Source organism: Nilaparvata lugens, chromosome 9, assembly GCF_014356525.2.
Source record: "Nilaparvata lugens isolate BPH chromosome 9, ASM1435652v1, whole genome shotgun sequence".
Classification (NCBI taxonomy): Eukaryota; Metazoa; Arthropoda; class Insecta; order Hemiptera; family Delphacidae; genus Nilaparvata; species Nilaparvata lugens.
Genome location: NC_052512.1, coordinates 15,020,580 through 15,041,952, shown reverse-complemented (window position 1 = coordinate 15,041,952; position 21,373 = coordinate 15,020,580). Strand labels below are relative to the sequence as shown.

Here is a 21,373-nt window from a genome sequence, read left to right as displayed (position 1 = left end):
ATATCAATGATGAGGGACTACTATATGGAACTATATATGGAAAACTCTACTGTTACAATCGAATAAACAGATATCTATCAAGGTTCATCGAATAATTTATCTATTATATTCGAATTTTTATCAATTTACAAAAAAAAATCCTCCTCACGCAGATACGCTTCAAGAGATTTATTGATTATGTCAATCAATCTACGAATCTGCCAAGTCCTCTATTCATTCATAAGTCATGTGTAAGGTTTGTTGTAATTGTTCCTATAATGAAGAAGTACAGTATTATCAAATCATTTTAGTTTGGCTGACTGCGAATCTGCCAAGTCCTCTATTCATTCATAAGTCATGTGTAAGGTTTGTTGTAATTGTTCCTATAATGAAGAAGTACAGTATTATCAAATCATTTTAGTTTGGCTGACTGCTCTAAGTCTTAATGTAGAAGCAAGTTCTATATTTGACGTGGTAAGACAACATAAGAATAACAAGCAACATTATACAAGGTGATTTTTAATTATGGTAAAATAATTTGATACGTGATAGTAGAGGTAAAAATAAGAAAAAAAGTTCTTATAAACATATATCCATAAACGCTTATTTGCGAGCTATACAGGGTAAAAGATTTCGCCCGGAATACAGTTCCTCTGGAGAAAAGCTGCATTATTCAGCGTTTTGCTTCGACGCTCATATCTTGAGATCAATGCGTTCAATCGACATAACTATTCGAAAATAAAGCTTGCTAAATTCTCTACACTTTTTGTCCAGTGGAATTTTGTGATATACCCAACAGTTCCCGAGATATTCGCTCTTGAATGTGTGTAATTGTTAAAATAACAGGCTTTTATCCAATGTTCTGCTTTTTCAGGGATTATAACTCTCCAACAATGCATCATGAAAACTGATGCTTATCGTAGGTTTGTAAAGCATTGAATTCCCTTTAAAGTGGTGTATTATATCACTATTCCAAGTTTTTCTTTTCATTGTTATAGCAGCTTCAATGTGGGGGGTGAACTTTTAATAACTGCAAGAAGTGTCAACTCAGCGGTTCCACGCCTTCAACAGAGGGGATAAAGATGCGCACTTTTGCTATGTTCACCTACCAACTAGTCCAAATTAAGCTGCAAAGACAAAACTTGTGTCACAGACACCAATATCATTGTCAAATATTATATCAATATCATTCAAATATCATTGTCAAACGATCAATTGTTGCAGCGATGAATATTTCAACCCCTACATTGAAGCTGCTATAAGAATGGGAGGAAAACTTGGAATGATTAAATAATACATAATTTTGAAGAGAATTCAATGCTCTACAAACCTACGATAAGCATCAATTTTCATGATGCATTTTTGGAGAGTTATAAGCCCTGAAAAAGCAGAACATTGGATAAAAGCCTGTTATTTTAACAATTACACACATTCAAGAGCGAATATCACGGGAACTGTTGGGTATATCACAAAATTCCTCTGAACAAAAAGTGAAGAGAATTTAGCAAGCTTTATTTTCGAATAGTAAGTTATGTCGATTGAACGCATTGTTCTCGAGATATGAGCATCGAAGCAAAACGTTGAATAACGCAACTTTTAAACCACACTTATCCCCTTAGCACATGAGTTAGGAATGGGGACTTTTGATATGTTCTTCTCCTAATTAGTCTCAACAAAGCTGCAAAGTCGAAAATTTTGTTTAAAACATTCCCTCCAAATTCCTTTGTCAATTAGTCTATTGTTGCAAAAATGGAGATTTCACACTCAACACTAGAGCTGCTGAAAAAGGTGTATGGAAATTCGTAAATGTGTGAAATTATACATCAAATTGAAGAGAATTCAATGCTCTACAAGCTCATAATCAGCATGGATTTTTCCCATTGATTTTAAAAAAGTTATAAGAGCAAAAATATAAAAAAATTGGTGGCAAACGGGTTTTTTTTTAAATGTCACACCTTCAAGAGCGTATATATCGAGAACTAGAGGAGATATGAAAAAAGTTGTAGAATATTGTAGGAAATTATGTAAGCTTTGATTTGTTATATGACAGTGAAGTCCTAAGGATACATAGTTATAAGGTTTTATGCGAGTAACCAAAAAATGGTACCTTCAAACCACCTCCACCCGCTTAGCTTAGTGAGTAGGAGTGGGGATTTTTGATATGTTTACCTCCTTACTACCCTAAACAGAACTGCGTGGTCAAATTTGTCTTCCCTTCTTTTCCCTCTATAACCTTTCCTTGACTGGACTAATAATTGATTATGTCATTCAACCTACGAATCTGCCAAGTCCTCTATTCATTCATGAGTCGTCTGTAAGGTTTGTTGTCATTGTTCCTATAATGAAGAAGTACAGTATTATCAAATCATTTTAGTTTGGCTGACTGCTCTAAGTCTTAATGTAGAAGCAAGTTCTATATTTGACGTGGTAAGACAACATAAGAATAACAAGCGACATTATACAGGGGTGATTTTTAATCATGGTAAAATAATTTAATATGTGATAGTAGAGGTAAAAATAAGAAAAAAATCCTTATAAACATATATCCATAGATGCTTCATTAGCGAGCTATACAGAATGAAAGATTTCGCCCGGAATTCAGTTCCTCTGGAGAAATACACTGATGCTGAATTGTTTGGGGACTAGTTTTTGAAAAACTTATGCTGGATTCATATGGAAAAATATCTGAAAAATTGAATAAAGCTAGTCTGGAAGCTGTAGTGTGAGTAGTTTTTGAGAAAAAAGTTGAAATATGCAAAAAATCCAAGTAGAAAAACATAGACTTCTATGTTTGATGCCCAATAACTTTCTTTAATGACCAGTAAAGAAATAATTTTTCGCAATAAAAATTAAAGAGAATTTAATTTTGAAAAGAATTATGTAAGCTGTGTAAACTAAATTTGAATTAAAGTTAAATAAAATGTATTCTTATATAGTAGGCCTACATTACACCACAAAAATTTGCTGTTTTATAACAGCACAGCCATTATCGTTATTATACAATAAATGTCTACATTTATTCAATAAATGTCCACATTTATTCAATAAATGTCTTTATTTATACAATAAATGTATTTTCCATCCCACTTTAAAGTAGCCAAGATTATACCTTTATACAAATCAGGCGATAGAAAAACTCCAGAAAATTATCGACCTATCAGTTCAATTAGTAATTTGTCTAAAATATTTAAAAAGTAATAAAAAAGCGTATTCTTAATTATCTTAGGAAACATAATTTGATAGCAGAAAATCAGTTTGGTTTTCAGGAGAAGTGCACTGAGGATGCAATGTCTCCACTGGTGACGATTGTGTCTGAAAACTTCTTAATGAATAAAAAAACGTTTGCTGTGTTCTTGGATTTGGCAAAGGCTTATGATAACATCCCTCATCAAACTTTACTTAAAAAGCTGGAAAATATAGGTTTCCGTGGACCAGTTTTAAAACTTTTTGAAGGCTATCTACAAAGTAGATCCCATATATTAAAATCAAGCAGAGTAAATCTAACTGAGTTTGGCCTACCTCAGGGCACAGTTCTCTCACCAATATTATTTTTAATTTACATAAACATGACTTACTAAAAATGAATATTAATGGCTGTTATTCCATCTCTTTTGCTGATGATACAGCTCTAGTTTTTTCCGGTTCTACGTGGAAAGAAACAAAGCTTCTAACAGAATCAGGTCTCACAGCAGTTAAGTCATGGCTTGAAATGCACACGCTCACTTTAAATACAAGAAAAAGCGTATATATGACTTTCTCGCCTACAATAAACTCCATCCCTGCGGAAATGTTGAATGGTGGAATTAAAATTCATTCGTTTGACTGTGCTGAAAGGAGTAGTCCGTCAGACTCAGATTTTGTTGTTAGGGACTGTATATGTCAATCACTGACAGACGTGAGAGAAGTTAAATATCTATGTGTTTTAATAGATCAACATCTGAAGTGGAATGCACATATTGATAATATGTGTAAAAAATTAATATATTGTTCATAAATTCTACAGATTGAGCAGTGTTGGAGATTTAAAGAGTTATCGATGATGGTCTATTCAGCTTATGCCCAATCCATATTTCAGTATGGTATAAGGGTTTGGGGGGTGCCTTAGACACTCATTTCAATAAAATAGGTGTGATTCAGAGGCACATACTAAAAGCTGCTCTCCAAAGGCCGAGACGATATCCCAGTCACTTACTTTATGAAGAATTCCCGGTTCTGACAGTGAGACAACTCTATATAAAAATGTAATACTTTATATCAATAAATCCAAAAATACTTTCACTCCATACTTTCCAGCTTACAATTTGAGATCGCCATCAAATTACAGTGTTTCCAGGACAGACCTAATAGTATGCCGTAGACGCGTAGACAGTTCCCCTATGTAGTAAATAAATTGATTAACCTGTTACCCGAAAATTTTATTTTAGATAGCATCTCTAAATCAAGTAGGCTACAAGAAAAATAATTGATTGGATTAAATCTAGTATTGCCATCAAACTTACATATAGAATAAATATGTGTTTTTCCCACTTTCAGCACCTTGATTGAATTGTATAGTTATAATTTATTATAGTTTAGCTTAACTTGTTGAATCAAAGTTTTTCTATTGGAAGTAATAGTTTTAATAGTAATAGTATCGTTTTCTGTTTTGGTACTCGTCACCGGCACTCAAACTGTGGTTTTGCTGCTGTCGCCGAATTAGTATATTATTATGTTATGACTTATCTACTGTACTTCTTCAATCTACGACTTGTATTGTAAAACAAGATTTATTTTAGTTCATAAGGAACTAGACTAACCCGGCGCGTCTCCAGTGTGCTCCGTCACAAAGTAGATAGCCCAGTCAATGAAGGTCCAAAAAAGCAGTTTCGATCCGAAAATTAAATAAAAGCTGAATTTCCCACCATCGATAGAACCCTCCCAGAGGGTCATTCTCCCAAAAGTCCCAAGAAATCCCCTTTGAGCTTTCCGCCCCAACCCCCTAAAACATGAAAAATGCAGGTAAACACGGGAAATCAATTATCTCTGTAACCATTGATCGGAAACAGTTCTATTATATGCCATTCGATTCGTTAGGCTACACTATGGACTACAATATTAGTTATATCCATTTTTTCAATAAAATTAACAGTTTTCTTGATAAAATAATATATATGTAAAAAATTGAGAGGGTTTGTGATTTGATTTTTTCGTTTTCTCCGATTAACCTCGAAACAAGTAGTTTTAAAGGAGAATGAGTCAAATAATTGATGTAGCCACTCTCATTGCAAATCCATTGATGTATATTGTTATGTATTTGCGATTCAATTTGACGCTGTGGAATGGGAAACAGTCGACGCGAAACGGCGCGGCTGACTCTCTTAGCCATAGTAAACAGCAAACTGGAAATCAATTATCTCTGTAACCATTAATCGGGAAAAAATCTATCATATGCCATTCGATTCGTTAAATTAAGGACTACAATACATAACAATATACATCAATGGATTCGCAATGAATGTGGCTACAATAATTATTTGTCACATTGTTCTTTAAAACTACTTGCTTCGAAGTTAATCGGAGAAAACAAAAAAATCAAATCGAAAAACCCCTAAATTTTTACATTATATTATTTTATTAAGGAAACTGTTCGATTTATTGAGGAAATGAGTTCGACTAATATTGTAGTCCTTAATTTAACAAATTGAATGGCATATGATAGATTTTTTCCCGATTAATGGTTACAGAGATAATTGATTTCCAGTTTGCTGTTTACTATGGGTAAGAGAGTCAGCCGCGCCGTTCCGTGTCGACTGTTTCCCCTTCCACGGCGTCAAATCGATTCGCAAATACATAATAATACATCGATGGATTTGCAATAAGAGTGGCTACATTAATTATTCGGCTCATTTTTGTTTAAAACTACTTGCTTTGAAGTTAATCGAAGAAAACAAAAAAATCAAATCGCAAACCCCCTAAATTTTTACATTATATTATTTTATTAAGGAAACTGTTTGATTTATTGGGGAAATGAATTCGACTAATATGTAGTCCTTAATTTAACAAATTGAATGGCATATGATAGATTTTTTCCCGATTAATGGTTACAGAGATAATTGATTTCCAGTTTGCTGTTTACTATGGGTAAGAGAGTCAGCCGCGCCGTTCCGTGTCGACTGTTTCCCCTTCCACGGCGTCAAATCGATTCGCAAATACATAATAATACATCGATGGATTTGCAATAAGAGTGGCTACATTAATTATTCGGCTCATTTTTGTTTAAAACTACTTGCTTTGAAGTTAATCGAAGAAAACAAAAAAATCAAATCGCAAACCCCCTAAATTTTTACATTATATTATTTTATTAAGGAAACTGTTTGATTTATTGGGGAAATGAATTCGACTAATATTGTAGTCCTTAATTTAACGAATTGAATGGCACATGATAGATTTTTTCCCGATTAATGGTTACAGAGATAATTGATTTCCAGTTTGCTGTTTACTATGGGTAAGAGAGTCAGCCGCGCCGTTCCGCGTCGACTGTTTCCCCTTCCACGGCGTCAAATCGATTCGCAAATACATAATAATACATCGATGGATTTGCAATAAGAGTGGCTACATTAATTATTCGGCTCATTTTTGTTTAAAACTACTTGCTTTGAAGTTAATCGAAGAAAACAAAAAAATCAAATCGCAAACCCCCTAAATTTTTACATATATATTATTTTATCAAGAAAACTGTTAATTTTATTGAAAAAATGAATATAACTAATATTGTAGTCCATAATGTAACGAATCGAATGGCATATAATAGAACTATTTCCGATCAATGGGTACAGAGATAATTGATTTTCCGTGATTACCTGCATTTTTCAACTTTGAGGGACGCTAGGGGGGAAAGCTCCAAGGGGATTTCTTTGGACTTTTGGGAGAATGACCCTCTGAGAGGGTTCTATCAATGGTAGAAGATTCAGCTTTTATTTAATTTTCGGATCGAAAAAACCTTTATTGACTGGGCTAAGAAAATTACTTCTTCTCTGTGACTCCGTGCTTCAACTGACAAGGCGGCGCGGCGCGTCTCCAGTTTGCTCCGTGCTTGAGAGAGCTTTGTAGTGCGAGGCGCCAACACTCCCCTCCAGCTGTTGCTGGCAATGTTCCAAGTCGTTTACTGGTCAGCAGGTATATTGGTTTGTGTATGTTAAGCCGCCTACACACTTCCAGACCAGACCACAAGCAGTCTGAGACTTTGGTCTGGTCTGGAAGTGTGTAGGGTTGTCTTCAGACCGATTAATGATTTTCAGACCGTCTGCCGGTCTGCTGACTTGAACCACAGACAACAGACTGTTTGTGCTTCCCGGAACACTATTTTGGTCTGGTCTTGAAGTGTGTAGCTGTCTTCAGACGGCAGACGGTCTCCAGTAGCTCATCGGAAACTTAAATTTCGGAAAAATTAAGATAGAGAAATTGAGATTTCAGATTCGAATTCAGTGCCCTCAAATTAATAAAATGCTTCGCGATTACTCGAAAATTATCAAAATTGAGGATTTTTTTCGATTGCATTTATAATAATCATTAAATCACTATAAGGTTACAGATTTCTTATTTCACTACAAGTTATAGAAGTAATCAATATTAGCCTATGCCTTTACAATTTATCACTTTTTTAATTATTTTTTTCATTAAACGGCAGGCCACCCGTGCTTCGCTACAGGAATTGAAAAATAGATTATTTTTGAGACATATTTATAATCCAAATTCAATCAAATCGTTTTAATTGTGTCTCAGATTGACCATGCAATCAAAAGTTGCTTGCTGAATAGAACTGGATTAATAAATTAATTATACATTTTGGTCACTGTCATAGAAAATTGTATACGGAAAGGTTCTTTCCCTACATGAAAATTTTAACATAAATGTCATGGGAGATGGAAAGAAGAATGTACATTATAGGAGCCGAACTACACCTAGCTATAGGCCTATTCCAAGTTACATTCAAATACATTTCTATAATACTTAGTTACCCAGGAATTATAGTTCAGATGAAAGAAGGATTCTCTTATTGATTTTCGTGGTATTTAGTCTGGATTAGGAGTTAACAGAGTCATGTGCAACTGGGTGTAAGTCTCTAAAGGCCATGGCTGCGTACAAACAAAGAGCAACATGCAGGGTAAGCAATTCAGCAGAGGCTGGAGAAATAGTTGCATTAATATAATGAAAGTATTCACGAAATATAACAGCTGGGATAAAATGCAAGAATGCCATAGATAATATTGAAAATGAGACAGGTGTGATCATTAATAGAATGTTAACTTTTGGACAACATTAACACTGTATCAAAATGTTTGGAGAGGAATAGTACAGGCTCAGCCTAGTTTTTAATCCAATGTCATAATAAATTATATATTATGATTATAGTGCTTTATACAATAAATGTTTTCCATCTGACCTAATGTGAATAAATTATGGTACATTTCACATCAATGTGTCAGCATTGTTTGAATGTGGATCATTGATGCTATTGATAGCATGCTACTGACAGTTTGAAGTGAAAATCAACAAGTCATGCATATTCTCCATTTTTTTATCGAAAGCTACCTTCTATTTTCTTTGGTGAAACAATCAATTTTTGGGGATGATTGTTTCAGGGGAAAAGCGCCTTCTACAAAAGAAAGAAAAGATATTTCTATATTTGGGAAAGCAACAAAAGCTATTTGGTTGTTTTAATAAACAACCCTTTTGTTTTCCCAAGTAAATTTTGACCGAATTTCCTCATTCTTTACACAGATTCTGCTACGGACACTTCTGAAGTTTTAAAAGGATCCTCCATATATATCATAATTCATAGCCTACTGAATAATCCAAATTTCATCGAAATTGTAGAGGCATTTTCCGAGATCTGTCGAATAAACAAACACAAGTAGTATTGATAGAATCGGATCAATTGATAAAAGCAACTCCCGTCATAAAATTTTGTTTCATGGAACATTGAGAATTAATAAAAATGATCTATACCCTCAAGAATGGCTCCGATTGAAGCAGCAGTGCCTAATAAAGTTTTAGCACAATAAATGTATTTCAAGTTATTTAGCTTCTACCTAATAAATGTGACAGAACTCAAATCGTGTTTAGAAACCATCCTAAACTTGGGCTAACCTGGCAGAATTAGACTGTTAATCAATTGAGTTGCCAAATTCCACCGTAACAACTGTTACGAAAAGGTACTCTCTCTAGATTATAGTTCCACTAGCATATGGTATGGACATTTGAATTAATATATTTAAGAGATTGGAAAAATAAGAATATACATGCTAAACGACGAACTTCAAACCCTTAGAAACCATTCTTAGAGTTGAAATATCGCCAAAAGATTTCTAATTTCTTAGTGGGCACCTAGAACCTATAAGAAAGCTATACTCCAAGTTTTCTTGCAATCCATCCAGAAGTTTTTTTCAGAAATCGTGAGTCAGATAAGAATTGTATAAGTGTAGACTTCATATAAATGTTCTAGCCAATTTAAATAGTCAACTCAAATAGTGATATTCATAAGGTACTCTACTTAATGCTTGTCTGGTCTGAGGTGTGGTCTTGGAGTGTGTAGAGCCGTCCCAGACGGTTTGCCGTTTGCCAAACGGTCTTGGTCTGAGGTCTGGTCTGGATGTGTGTAGGTAGCGAAATGACACGGCGCATTCAATTGTGCGCAGGTTGTCCGTCTGTGCTTCAAACTGTGGAAGTATAAATGGGTTGGAGGAGAAATGGGTTTCTCCTCTTCATGTTAAAAGTAATATCTCACAAACTTAAGTGATCACGATACTTCTAATGACAGGTCATTATATCTAAACATAGTGATAGTATCAGATAATTATGCTGTCGAATGATAGGTGGGAGGGAGGATTTTCAAATAATTATTCTGCGAATAGATGTAGTCAAAATACTTGCAAAATAATGATCATTATGATGGAGTGGCAGGTTTTAATAGCAGCTAATAACGTATTTAGAAAGACTCCAATGATTGCAGGCTTTTCAGAGCACTGTGATTACTTTGTGTACTTAGTAGAAAAAGTGTTGAGCACAAGATTACTACACCACAGTTAAGAAGTAGTATTTGTCTTTTCTTGTTTACAATAATAGAGAAGGATTTAACCTGACGTCATTTTGAATATACTCCAGCTCTAATATATTGCATCAACGATTGTTTTGAGTTATATTGTTGAAGTCTGGAGGATGATTTTAATAGAAAATATATGGACAATTTATCAATTTTAAATTATTATTAATAAAAAGTGAGGACTAGGCCTACACTGGTCAGTAAACGCTCATTTACTAACAGTTTCTATGGAAAATAAACCCATAAAAAAGAAACTTTTTATTACATACCTTTTGTTTTGTTTATGTAATAACTGTTCCAATGTTGAAATAAAATCAAGTTGAAGATTATTTTGAAATTCATAGTAACTACATAAACAGAGTCATACACCATAACCTCAAAAGTTCAGAATTCTAAAATATATTATAGTAAACTATAGAGTGGCTCAGTGGCCGCTATTCCTGTCACGAATTGAACATGGGCAGCTATGACAGAGAGAGGCAAGAAGTGGCGGAAAATTTGAATGGCCCTATTGATATAATGAGAACTCGCATAAAATACAAGGCGCAAATCAGTTATATTTAATAAATACTTCATTGAATTTCTATCGAGTATTTTAAATATATGTATTACAGTTGTTTTGCATCCATGAAATTAACTGTTTGAAATACTTTACTTGAAGCCTTGGTGAAATTAATGTAGCCTAAGTTACAGTGTTAATACTGCCAGAGACAAGAAATATATAGGATCCTTATCTTATCCTTCATCTATGATACTGCTTAGCCGTACAAGTGCTCTAGTAAGTTGAAAAGCCATACCGTAACTGCAAAATTAGGCCTATTATTTTTTATGTTATTTTGAGTAAGGAATTCAAAAAACTAGTTTATGGAGACGTTTCTTTGATATCAGCTTACGGTACTTATCCACATAACTTTGAGTTCATAACAAGAAGGCAAAATATGTTAGTAAAAAAAAAACAAACTAAGGCCGGTATTAGATGGTAATATTTCTGTCATATGCAGATCATATGAAATAAGTTGTACAAAATCATATTTTTTCATATCATAGAACTATTACCGTCTAATACCGGCCTAACATATTATTATATAATATTATTATATTATGATCATGTGAGGCCGGTAATAGTTCTATAATATGGAAAAATATGATTCCGTACAACTTATTTCATATGATCTGCATAATATGACAGAAATATTACCGTCTAATACCGGCCTCAGTTTGTTATTTTTTTATGTAATATAAGCTGATGTCTATAGTTCATTCCAGTCAAGTTTGCAATACCATCACCATCATCATCATCATCATAGATATCATAATGATAGTATTTAGTCATAGAAATCAATTTAACTCACAAAAACACACCTATTCCTGCAGTAGCAGACACACTAGCAATAGAGTTTCTTCTTGCCTCTCTCTGCCATGGCTATCCATGACATTGGAAGCGCTGAAAGCACACCAACAGCCGCGCTCTATGGTTTACTATATTTTACTATAGTAACCTAACTTTACTATAGACCTATAGCTCGTTGACTAAACCCGAAACCGTCTTATAATCAGTGAACTCTATACTAACTGGAATGGACTAGTAACACAAAGAAAGTGAGGCAGCTGGTGAAGATAGGCAACCCGCATTGCTGTGGGATTCGTCATTTTGTAACACATTGGCTCTTATGGGAAAATGCATTGCACAGTTGCAATTTCTATTTTATTTCTATATTGTATGTCTTATTCCATGGAAGCGTTATTTTTCCTTTATTAAGGAGTTTATTGTTAACTTTTTGAGAGCAAAAATAATGAAATAGGTTGAATATGAATGAAGAAAAGATTTTTTTCATTTGTGACTGCAGTAGTTTTAGTAATGTCAACTTTTCACAATCAAGGGGCCAGATTTCAGAGAAGCATATCATTTATTAATTTTTATTTATTTAACGAGGACAAATATAAACTGTCATGAAATGATTGGGAATGAAAAAACAGGCTCATAGTCCTTATTATTCCAATCCCAAATTTTGTTTGTACACAGTCCAAAGGAGGGCTGTGTTTAATTGAAACTATCACAGTCTGATGTTTATTTTGATAGGATATACTATTGTTTTTTGGATTATATGATTTATTGTTATTGTTAAAGGAAAAATTTATGATTTATTGTTTAATGTAATAAATTTAATAATATAGGCATACTTACAGCAGGCTATGAATGTAGAATTATGTAGGTGTGCATTGGTGTAATTTCAAATCATGTGAGAGTGGGAGTTTCAGAAATGAAGCAAATAACGGAGAAACATTTTATTATATTATATGACTATGATAAGCAAACAGTAAAATATGCTACATAATTACCAGAGTAAAATGAACAATTTGAGATTAAAAGGTTCCAAAAATTCATAAATTATAATTCAGCTGATAACATTATCATATTTTTTACAATAAAAGTAGGTAAATGAAATGAATTATGTGGACTCTTGATGATTCAATAACACATGATTATTGAATATGTAATGATATTAATAGGTATTCTGATAACATTTCAAATCATGTAAGTGTGGGAGTTTCAGAAATGATGCAAAGAAATCTATGAAGAAACATATCAGTTGTATCATAATTATGACCATATCTCGGGCCACTCCCGTGTTTCGGATGGACACGTTAAGTCATCGGTCCCGGCTGCCTAAAAAGCAGTCGTTAGGTCATGTCAGAGGCCCTGAAATTGATCAGTTGTGACCTGAAAACTCTGACACCAGACCTGAGCCAGCCAGGTCACTCGATATTATTATTATTACTATTATGACCATATGATAAGCAAACAGTAAAATATGCTAAATAATTATTGTAATATTGTAAATTGAACGATTATTTATTTGAAACGGAAAGGTTTAAAAAATTAATCACAATTCAGCTGATTGCAATATCATATTTTTCAAAATAAAAGTAGGTACCTAAAATAAATTATGTCATCTCATGATGATAACACAGAATTATTAATAATTTTTTGTATTTATTCTTTTTTGAATAAGGTTTAATTTGTTCTTCAACTATGTTTCTTTATTTTAGATGCTATAAAGTAGGCCTAAATTTTCAATTAGCATAGAGACTATCACCGTATACTAGGAATATAACCAAATTTGTTGTTTTATTTTTGGTCAAATAAACTGATCAATATAGAAAAAAGTATTGGAAATGTATGCGAAACAAGAAGGTTTCTTCAAATTAATTAATAGAATAAAAATGTTTGACCTACCTGTTTCATTTCCTTTAACATGCCCATTCTTGCATCCAAATGCAACACAATACATCACCATTTCTCGGTCGTATTTTTATTCAATTCTACACATTTTATGACAAATACATCACATTATTTAAGAGAAAAGGTTGTGATCTAATACTGATAGCCCTAATACTCATTCAAATCCGTTTTTCAACTTTAAAAATGAAAAATCATACTCAAGAGCCGCAACAACCTGCTTAAATGTATGAGTACGAGAGAGAAGGGAATCCCACACAGTAGGCCTGTCTCACTCACTCCGCCTTACACTTTTTTTGGCTGTAGCTTAGCATTGGACAGCCCCTTCCAGTTAGTATAGAGTTCACTGCTTATAATTCAAACTGTGTAGCATCGATCAGAAGATATGTTAGAGTAGCCGACAGTAGGTAGCTGTTAGATTCTACCACCATGAAGCACAGATCAAAAAGGTGGTATACCGCCATGCGTGGCCACTTCTGCAACAGACGATAACCTTGATAGTTTTGATTAATTCCTGTGGAGTCCAGTCAAAGTCAAATAATCATCTTTCAGGAAACAACCCCGAAAGAATTTTTCTGACGGATTTATATCCATTTTGGGGCGCTGAATTGGAATCTGAAATTTGCTGACACGCCAGAGGGAAACTTCACATTTAGAAACCTCAAAACCCCCCAAATTTTTGTTCTTTTTTCAATTCCACTACGAAAACCTCAGGTTTATCGAAAATAAGCATTCTCCACAAAATAAGACAATAAAATGTTCAACAAATTGAGTGATCACGTTTTTTGGGTTTTGGAGCTTCAACCTTTCAAAAAGGAGTAAAACAATATCTTCTATTTCAATACCATTAAAGAGTTTGAAAAAGTGGCGATCCAATACCGATTGAAAAAGTGGCGATTTTTTTCTTTTACTGTTTAATCAGATGTTTCTAGAATGAGTCTGATAAATGATAGAAACTTTCAATTTTTATGGTCTCAAATTGAAGAGAGTTACATGCTCTATGATCTCCATTGCCATAAATCCATCTTAAATCATTTTTTATTATCAAAAAGCTGCCCAGATTGAGAATAATTATGATAATATCGTGAATTTCTTGATTTTTTAAACGAAAGAATCTAACTTTACAGATATATTTTCACAAAGATCTTGCACTTCACATTAAAGAGATGATCTTATTTCAAGTATAAATTCAAGACCAAGTACCATTTTTTATCATATCGGGTTACCGAGATACATAGCTTTGAATATAGAATCTATAAAGAATATATAAAGGATTTTATTTATATATATAAAGAATAGAATAGAATATAAATAGAATATATAAAGGCCATTTTTGTGCATGGAAATATGGGTTAAAATACATTCAAGAGTAGACTAAATCTTCCATTTTCTACCAAATTCCACTTATGATATATATATTTATATGCATATGCACTCATAGGCCAATACAAAGATAAAAACATTGAAAGAGTCAATAACTTGTTTGGCCTATGTAGCCGGGAGACATTGCTGTGTCTGGCCTGCAAAATCTGAGCTTCAAATTGAGAGTTCAAAATCCACTCATAATGTAATGCACAATAACACTTTCATTTATTTTAAAATTGGAATACATTCGTAATCTTGCCTTTGAAATTTCTTAATGAAAAATTCACTCTCAGAAAAACTTATTTTTCTTGAACCTTTAGAAGTACGGTATTAATTTTGATAAACACATATAAGACATAAAACTTGTCCAAAAAATGAGATAAAATAATATATTAAATTTTGTTATAAAACTGGGAATTTGAAAATTTTTAACTCTGTTGCTAACTTATGATTCATGATAGCCTTGACTAGCTGGGAGCAATGAGCTGTAGTTTGAGAAGATCCAACGATTGTGTCAAAAGTTATGAGTGTTTAAAATTTATAATCCTTGAGATGGTCTTACAACACCTCATAAGGAGAAGCCTATAACGCCTTCAGACAAGGAAATCCTGGATCTAAATGCATCTAACGGAGGGTTTTGAAAGAACATAAAACCCTTATTGTATAACAATATGATCCAAACTATTGGTTAGGAAGGCGTTGCAAATTTATTACAATGAAAAATTTGTATTGGCTGTAGGACATATAGTTTTTGTATTTTTGCGAGTATACCCCCTCCCACAATAGTAAATTTATTAGGAATCTTGTTCAAAATTAATTGTACTTTCACATGATATGTGATTTTTCTTCGTTTCTCAATAATACCCCAAGTTGTAAAAGTTGTACCTATATAGAGTAGAAGTAGTGAGTTTCCAGAATTTACAGAAAAAAAACTTGAAAAATAGGTACCCCTTTTTGGAAATCTGTATTTCCAAACCAAATCGTATATTCCTGCGCAACCACTCAATGTATTGGGTACTAGCTGGCCCGGCGAACTTAGTACCGAAATAGTTTAATGCATCTCATGACAAACTTTAGCTGGATGCACACCTGAGAAGGCGCGATGCGGCATTTTATTTATATAGATAATTTTCCAACTGCAAAATAAATAATTCACTAAAAATCAATTAATTCTGAACACCGAAGACAGCACAATTATTTTAAACAAAGCAATGTCTTTAGAGCATGTAAGCGTCTTTAACCTGAGGCCGCACTGCTGGATGGTTACACAGAACAGTCATTTTGTTTTTAGTCGGGGCGTTTTGAATAAAATACATGGGAGGTTATGGAGCAGCTCACAATCTTGTCTACTATCTACCGACGGCTGTTGGATGACGCAATGATTATAACAGCTTATTTTTATCTGTGTGTGGTCAGCTTACAAAAATCTTCTCCCATAAGGATTACATGTAAACTTTGAGAGACTGTAGGAAAGAGTCCTGTAGTCGGATTATAAATTTGATAGGCCATAAACTGGTCCTGAACATAACAAACACAACTAAAAAAATCATCAAATTCGGTGCACACATAAAAAATTTATTGAATGTCAAAATTTGAGGTTCGATTTTCATTTATATAGATTTCATTGTCTTTGATTTTGTAGGGAATGCTCTTTCTCGAAAAATCCGAGGTTTTCAAAATAAAATGCACGAATTGGAAAAAAGTAAAAAAATTGGAGGTTTTCCAGCGGTGGAGTCGCCCTCTGGCGTGCCAGCAAATTTCAGATTCGAATTCAGTGCCCCAAAATACATATAAAACTGACAAAAAAAATTATTTCGGGTCTGTTTCCTAAAAAATGACGATTTGACAGGACTAAGCAACAGAAAAAATAAATTAGAAATCTGCAAAACCTTATAGAAATTGAGAGGTTATCACTCAGACTGATTTTTGTATAGCGATCTAGATTTTCCTTCTTTTTCTTTGTTTGTGGTGCTTAACAATACATGGTGAGAAATAATAGATAATAGGCCTACTCGTTCACCTATACTCAACTAGTTATTGTGTTTATCAATGTTATCAATTTTCATCTTACAGGAAGTAAAAATGGAGATTACCAATTTTTCAAGGAAGTTCATCAGTCTCTGGCATCACGGCAAGCTTCCAATAATAATTTTCAGTGTATTGTTAATTCTTGTGGAAATCAGTATTGCACTTATTATCGATCCCAGTGATTTCGAAAAAACTATTTTACCAGTGATAGACATTTTAATGTTAATGATCATGGCATGTCAAATTTTTAACAAGTTCAATAATAATGAAGAAATTACAAACTTATTTGATCTTATTGAGAGTGACTTTGCAGTTAGCCAACATGAGTTGAAAGGTAGAGATTTGCTGTGGCTAAGAGTTCATGAATTCTATCAGAAAAAGAGGAACGAAATGAGAGAAATGAACAAAAAACTGTCGGCGGTTTTCATGATGATGGGTGGATTGTTTTGTAATCGAAACATTCTGAGTTATCTCTTCGGGTTGATAACTAATTCGGAAAATGAGTCAAATAATTGGCCAACGCCTTTTCTAAGTTACTGTCCTCCTGAGCTTAGATCACCCTCATTTTTCTTATGCACTTATATCCTACAAAGTTTGTTGGTACTTACTACGCTTTCGGAATCATTTGTAACAATTAACTTAGTGTGTCTATCGAGTGAAAGGGTACTGGCCGATTTTCAAACACTTTTCATCCTACTCGACGATTTTGCCGACGTTTATCCGGACTTGGATGTTTATAATGTTCACAGTGACAATGTGTCGCAGGTAAATCAGTGTAAAAATATTAATTATAACCACAAAACAGAGACGACAAATCTCAGAAGAGATATGGCACTTATCGTGAGATGTCACCAAACTCTGGATAGGTGGGTAAACTCGGTTGGTATATATATGATTTGCCTTACTCAAACTGCGCACAAACTGAAAGTTGTTTTCTCAACATTTTGACAAGGAAATATTCCTTACTACCAAGCCTTGCTTCAGATCTTGCTGTTCTGATCTCCTGAGCAGAAACAGAAGCTGCGTAAAAATCTATCATTGGTCTTCATAAAAATGTTTAAAAGTACCTAGTTAGTATTTCTAAACTCACTACCAATATTCTAGGGCTTCCTGGGTATAAAACTTATCTAAATATCATTTTCAAACATCCGAAAGTCCTCAGTTGGTCCTAGTCACATAGCCGTCATTTTGTTTTATCTCCTAGGTACTATTTTTTTCAATAATGGCTGAACATATAAAAATTAATATGAATAAGACAATTTTTCAAAATCATAAACCAAAATGGCGGCCGTTTGAAATGTTATTTCTTGTATAACCAAACAACCTTTGATTTTACAAAAAATACTAGAATAGCTTTTTCTATCAAATTTTATTACAAATCGATTGACAGCTCATTCATCAAGTTTGAACAAATATTAAGTGGAATATGGCAGATTTAGTAACAGGTGACCTACCTTAAGAGGGGTATGTAACATTATGTATCCTCATGTAGTTTTATATTATTGTTTGAAATAATCTCAACTCGCTTACTAATAATAACATGGAATGCAAATGAAGATTGTTGCATTAACAGTATTGAGGCGGCTTCATCAGCATGCCTTGGTGTGCACTGCAACAAACCTTCGGTGGTCACCTATCACTATAAAGCTGCCATATCTCACTTATTATAATATTAAATATTAATATTAACTTATTATAAATTACCTCGAGATGCAAATACTCAATTGGCATTGCATTTTATTTTGTAATAGTATTTTCTCATGTTGAAAAATTTTTATTGCTTTTATTATGTATTTCTAAGATTTAATTTTATATTTCCGCCAATAAAACATTTTCAAACATTTTCAAAATTAATAATATCAACGACATAGCAACTACCATCACAATTTTTATCATTAATTTTACGCGAATGCTACTGAAGGATAATAGTCAGGCAGACACACACAGGAGCAAGTTATTTAATCACATGTACCTACTTTCAATGTTACTTTTGTATCCTGAGAAAGGACGAAGAAGTGAGTGAAATATTTTGTTGTTCAACGAACTTGACCTGTAAAAAGGTTCGAGTGTGTGTTCAATATTTGAAGCTGATCGATCAACTCTTTCTTAAGTTATTGTAGTACATTCAAACAAACAAACCCACAGGCTGGCAACAACTTTGAACTTCAGTAAAAAGTAAGAACTTGCTAACGCTCGTTCAATAAAATATTATTGCGAGAACAACGGGCGGTATTATCAAGTTGGGAGCACATAAATTTGAAGGAGTCAAACTATTTCAGTGTAAGGGATTGCATATTTTAAAAGAGTGTGTTTCTGAGGGATAATAGACCTATAGTGGGAAAGTGAAGAAGAGAGGATTTAATTGAATTGCTGCTTCAGGTTTTTTGCACAACCGGCCCTCTCTCACATTCAACCATCAACCCTCCAGTACGATGCTACATCAACTATATTATACAATCCTACTCGGTGGAATGGGGGAATTCACAATATTACAAGCAAGAGTTGATAGTAATGAATATAATTGACACAAAAAATCTAGGAATGTAGGCATGGAAAAGACAAATTCAAGATAGGTAGAAGATTATATGTCTGAAGCATTGTATGAAATGATAAGAAAACCCTGAGGGAAAAGAAAGGAGAGAAGTATGAAAAATATTACTAATAATTACAATGAATGTAGACTGCAATTTGAATGTAATTTCACACTGTGTGAAATTAATAAAAGTTATTGATTATTTTATAACAGGATATTGATTCATAGAATAATATCCTACAATAATGATATTGTGAACTATAAACTGTACCTTATACACTGAATTACATCAAATGACAGTATTGCTCATCAAATGACAGTATTATATAAACGATGATTTTCCTTGTATGAAAAATTTTATAATGAGTATGAAGATTGAATGCCATTTGAATTGTCGATTCTGTGAAAAGGATATAAAGTAGTACCTATAGCTCCCATTAGCACACAACCGGGTAATTGATTGATTGAGTACTTTATTTATGTAGATTACAATATATACTGGCTTACACACTTATATACAATAGCTTACAATACAGCAAAATTATAGATGAATTTACATAATAAAGACTAAGAAAATAATTATTGAAAGTATATGATATGAAAAAGTAATTTGTAATATAATAACTATGGATAATTATATTGTTATGCATCTAAATAAATTGGTGGAGCTTTGGACATATCAATGTCCATTCTTCGGAAAGAATATTAAAAATATCCTCCCCACTAACTCTCTACCAAAAAAGAGAGAGAGAGAGAGAATGATAGAGTGTGTGAGAGAGAGAGTGAGTGAAAGTGGCGCAGGAGTGATAAAGAGATGGTTAGATAGAGGAAGGGAGGGAGAGAGAGCGTGAGAGAGTGAGAGAGGAAGCTATAGAACTGAATAAGGTTGAGATAAGAGACAATGTCACGCAGGAGTATTGTTTCATGAATGGTCACACACACCAAAGACCTTAAAGAGATATAGACCCACAATGACTATGCCTTCTCAATGATAGCTCTTACTTGAAATTGAAGACCGCCATTGGGGTATTTTAGCACGAGATATTATATACTATATATTATTTATTTGTAATACTATAGATCACAAAGGCATTGGTATGTAATAATCTTATGGGTTGCCCCCTCAATGGCGGATTTCAATTCCAAGTACAACACTAGCGCTGCATGTGAGTCTATGCATCTTTAAGGTCTTTGACACACACTAATGCTCCAGTCACTCTAAGTTATGAATAGAATATTTCCAAGAAAGTACAGTCTGTGCCAAAATTCAAACCAGTTTACTTCCTAGCGATTCTTCCAGCAAAAACGACAAGAGCTGATAGCGACAACCAGAGACTGTTTTCCAGGTAGAGGAATTAGTCGCGGACTCGCCCCGTCAAAACACAAGGAGGATCGTGGAGACGAAACAATAGGCTATCCCATTGGTACACTCTGACGCCATTTTTTCCCGCACTAGCCATCTTGGATTGACCATAATTCAAATTATGTCATTCCAATTTATGCATTTTCTCATAATTATTTAAGAATGAATAGGTTATTATCAATGAAAATATGTAATAGTGAAAAATATCAATGAAAAATATGTAATATCAATGGTAATAGTTGAAAATAAGTATTTGGACATAACTGATAATACCAATGTTATTCATATACTTATAAAACTCGAATACCACTGACTTCTCACTGATAACGATTTGTGGAAAACTACTATAGGCTACTGTATGGATTGCAGTGATTGGAATATAGCTTCCTTATAAGCCCAAGGTGCTCACTAAGAAATAATATTCTCAGGATATTTTTACTTTATGTTGAGATAGTTCTAAAGTATTCAAAATAGACCATAAGCATTGATGTTGGTCAATATGATAAGCATATACAGTAAGGTTGTCAAAAGCCATATGACTTTTTTCAAACTAGTTGAATGCTTTGTAATGCTAATACGATTTATGTTTGGATTATGATGTGGGATAAAAGAAAAAGGGAGACTCACCAAAACATAAAATATGTTTCCAAACTCTGACAAGAATCTTTGAGTGTTATGCTAGGTTTTACCAAGTCGGTCAAATAAAATCTGATAATGTTCAAAACGTGTCAACAGAGTGGGGTTGTTTCTTCTCTTCTATAATATTTACCAAAATTATGCTAT

At 33.4% G+C, this 21,373-nt stretch overlaps 1 protein-coding gene across 1 annotated transcript in view; it reads left to right on the top strand.

Annotated features, from left to right (window-relative positions):
- LOC120353054 overlaps positions 1–21,373 on the top strand; it is an 88,932-nt gene that overhangs the window by 25,329 nt on the left and 42,230 nt on the right. The window lies entirely within an intron of this gene.